The following is a 3,935-nucleotide window of genomic DNA, read 5'->3' on the forward strand; positions in this document are numbered from 1 at the left end:
TTTTTTTTTTGAGAAAGGATCTCACTCTGTCACGCAACTGGAGTGCAGTGGTGTGATCTCAGCTCTCTGCAACCTCCACCTCCCAGGCTCAAGCAATCCTCCCACCTCAACCCCTCGAGTAGCTCAGACTCCAGGCACATGCCACCATGCCTGGCGAATTTTTTGTATTTTTGTAGAGACGGGGTTTTGCCATCTTGCCCAGGCTGGTCACAAACTCCTGGGCTCAAGTGCTCAAGTGATCCTCCTGCCTCAGCCGCCCGAAGTTCTGGGATTTATAGGTGTGTGTCACTGCACCCAGCCACAGTTTTTTAATTATTAATTTAATTTCTTACATATATATATGGCAATTCAGATTTTTTGCTTCATGTCGTGTCAGCTTTGTAGCTAGTATTTTTCAAGGAATTTGTCCATTTAATTTAAGTTGTTGACAATAACGTTAAAATATGCCCCCATTTTATCCTTTAAATGTCTGTAGGCTGTATAGTGGTAACTATTTGCTCATTCTTGATATTGGTAATACACATTTTCTTTCTTTCTGTTTTTTGTTTTGTTTTGCTTTGTTTTGTTTTTAGATGGAGTCTCGCTCTTACCCTCAGGCTGGAGCGCAGTGGCACAATCTTAGCTCACTGTAACCTCCACCTCCCGGGTTCAAGCAATTCTCCCGCCTCAGCCTCCCAAGTAGCTGGGACTACAGGCACATGCCACCACGCCCAGCTAATTTTGTGTTTTAGTAGAAATGATTTCACCATGTTGTCCAGGCTGGTTTTGAACTCCTGACCTGAAGTAATCCACCTGCCATGGCCTCCCAAAGTGCTGAGATTACAGGTGTGAGCCACTGTTCCCAGCCATCCCTCTTTATTTTTCTTGATCTGTCTAGCTAGGGGTTTACTGATTTTCCTCACAATTTCAAAGAACCAGCTTTTGGCTTTACCGTGTTTCTCGATTATTTGTCTGCCTTCTATTTTGTTGATTCCTCTTCTTCTTCTTATGTTTTTTTTTTTTTTTCCTATTTACTTTGGATTATGTGTAGTTTTTCTAGCTTCTTAAGGTAGAAATGTAGGATATTGATTTTAGACCTTTATTCCTTTCCAATGTAAGCACTAAAAGCTAGGAATTTCCCTCTCAGTGCAGATTTAGCAGCATCCCAGATATTTTGATATGTGTATTTTTATTATCATTTGGTTCAAACATTTTTTAGTTTCTTTTTTCATTTCTTAATTGACTCATGAATTATTTCAAAATATGGTATTTAATTTCTAAACATTTGGCATTTTTCTATTTATTTTAGTTTATTTTTTTGAGATGGAGTTTTACTCTTATTGCCCAGCCTGGAGTTCAATGTCGCAACCTCAGTGCACTGCAACCTCCACCTCACAGGTTCAAGTGATTCTCCTGCCTCCAGAGTAACTGGGATTACAGGCGCCTGCCACCATGCCCAGCTAATTTTTTGTATTTTTATTAGAGACAAGGTTTCACCATGTTGGCCAGGTTGGTCTCAAACTCCTGACCTCAGGTGATCCACCCACCTTGGCCTCCCAAAGTGCTGGGATTACAGATGTCAGCCACCGCGTCCAGCCATATTTGGTATTTTTCTAGATTTCATATTTGTTTTACAGTCTGGCAGATGGTCTATTTTGTTCAACATACTTTGTGTACTTGAAAGAATATATATTATGTAGGTGATAGTGTCTATAAATAGTAATTTAGGCCAACGTGGTTAATAGTATTGTTTATTTCACCTGTGTCTTCACTAATTCTTTTGTCTAGTTCTTCTATCATTTGCTAAGAAGGGATGTTAAAATCTGTAGTAATGATTATGGAATGTCTGTTACTCCCTTTAATTCTGTCAATTTTTGCCCTATGTATTTTGAAGCTCTATTTTTAGGCACACACACAATTATGTGCACAATTGCAAGTATGATTGCAATGGCTTCCTGATAAAGATATTTTCATGTCATGTTTATGTTTATTTTTATTTAAAAATTGAGACAGGGTCTTGCTCCATCTCCCAGGCTAAAGTGGTATGTTCATGGCTCACTGTAGCCTTGACCTCCTGTGCTCAAGTGATCCTCCCACTTCAACCTCCTGAATAGCTGGGATTGCAGACATGCAGCACCATACCTGGCTAATTTTTAAAAATTTTTTGTAGAAATGGGGGCTTGCTGTGTGTCCCAGGCTTGTCTCAAACTCCTGGACTCAAATGATCCATCTGCCTCTGCCTCCCAAAGTGGTGGGATTACAGGCCTGAAGCAGCAGTTTCAGCCAACTCTTTTATGAACTGTCCCCCTTTATCTCTGACAATATTCTTTGCCTTGAAGTTTATTATCTGATATTAATATGGCCACTCTCCTTGCATGGTAGATATATATTTTTCATCAATTTACTTTCAATCTATGTCTTTATTTTTAAATTGCATTTCTTGTAGAAAGCATACAATGGGGTTTTGCCTCTTAAAAGCCCATTCTGACAGTTTCTGTCTTTTAATTGTATTATTTCATCCATTAATATTTAATGTAATTCTTGATAGGGTTGGATTTCAAGCTACCATTTTATTGTTTGTTTTCTGTTTATCCCCTCTGCTTTTTCCCTCTATTCTTTCTTCCCTGTCTTCTTGTGGATTAGTTGGATATATTTCAGAACTCTATTTTAATTCATCTATAGTATTTTTAGCTATACTTTTCTGCATTATTTTCAGTGGTTGATCTAGAAAATTTAATATATACTCTTAAACAGTCTACTTGGAATATTACCACTTCATATTTTTGTTGTTGTTGTTGTTGTTGTTTGTTTTGTTTTTTTGAGATGGAGTTTTGCTCTTGTTGCCTGGGCTGGAGTGCAATGGCATGATCTCAGCTCACTGCAACTTCTGCCTCCCGGGTTCAAGTGATTCTCCTGCCTCAGCCTCCCAAGTAGCTGAGAAAACAGGCATGCGCCACCACGCACGGCTAATTTTGTATTTTTAGTAGAGAAGGGGTTTCTCCATGTTGGTCAGGCTGGTCTTGAGCTCCTGACCTCAGGTGATCCACTCACCTCAGCCTCCCAAAGTGCTAGGATTACAGGCATGAGCCACCACATCCGGCACCACTTCATGTTAATGCAAAAAACTTGTAATCATACAGGTCTTTTTATGCCCAATTTTTACACTTTATTTGACACCTGTTTTACATATAAACCTTCCAAGACAATGTTACACTTTTTACTTTAAAGATTCATATGTGTGTAGTTCTTTTCAATTAGAGGAAAAGAGTCTTTTATATTTATTCAGACATTCATTATTTCTGGGGCTCTTCATTCATTCCTGAAGACCTGTGTTTCCAACTAGTATCATTTTCCTTCAGCCTGAAGAATTTTCTTAAACATTTTTTTCTAGTGTAAATCTGTTAACAACAAATCCTTTTGATTTTCTTTTATTTGGACATGTCCTTATTTTGCCTTCTTCCTTGAAAAAAAATTTCTGGATATAGAATCCTAGCATTCCATTTTATCTTTGAGCACTTTGAAGATGTTCCACTACCTCCTAGCCTCCACTGTGTCTAATAAGCAGTTATTGCAATTTGAATAGTTGTTTTCCTCTTTGTAATGTGTCTTCATCTTGCCTGTTTTCAGAATTTTTTTCTTTATGTTTAAATTTTAGCAGTTTTACTATGAGGTGTTTGATGTGGTTTTCCTTATATTTATCCTGTTTGAGATTTCACTGATTTCCTTGAAACTGTAAATTTATGTCTTTCATAAAATATGGGAAGTTTTGGGCCATTGTTTTTCAAATACATTTTCTGCCCCATTCTCTCTCACTTTTTCTTCTGGGTCTCTAACCATACATACATTAGATCTTTTGATATTATCCTACAGGTCCTTGATTCTGTTCTTTTTTTTTAATCTATTTTCTCTCTCTTGTTCCAAGTGGATAGTCTCATTTATCCATTCTCAAGTTCATC

The sequence above is a fragment of the Rhinopithecus bieti genome, unplaced genomic scaffold, assembly GCF_001698545.2.
Source record: "Rhinopithecus bieti isolate Rb0 unplaced genomic scaffold, ASM169854v2 scaffold_8309, whole genome shotgun sequence".
Classification (NCBI taxonomy): domain Eukaryota; kingdom Metazoa; phylum Chordata; class Mammalia; order Primates; family Cercopithecidae; genus Rhinopithecus; species Rhinopithecus bieti.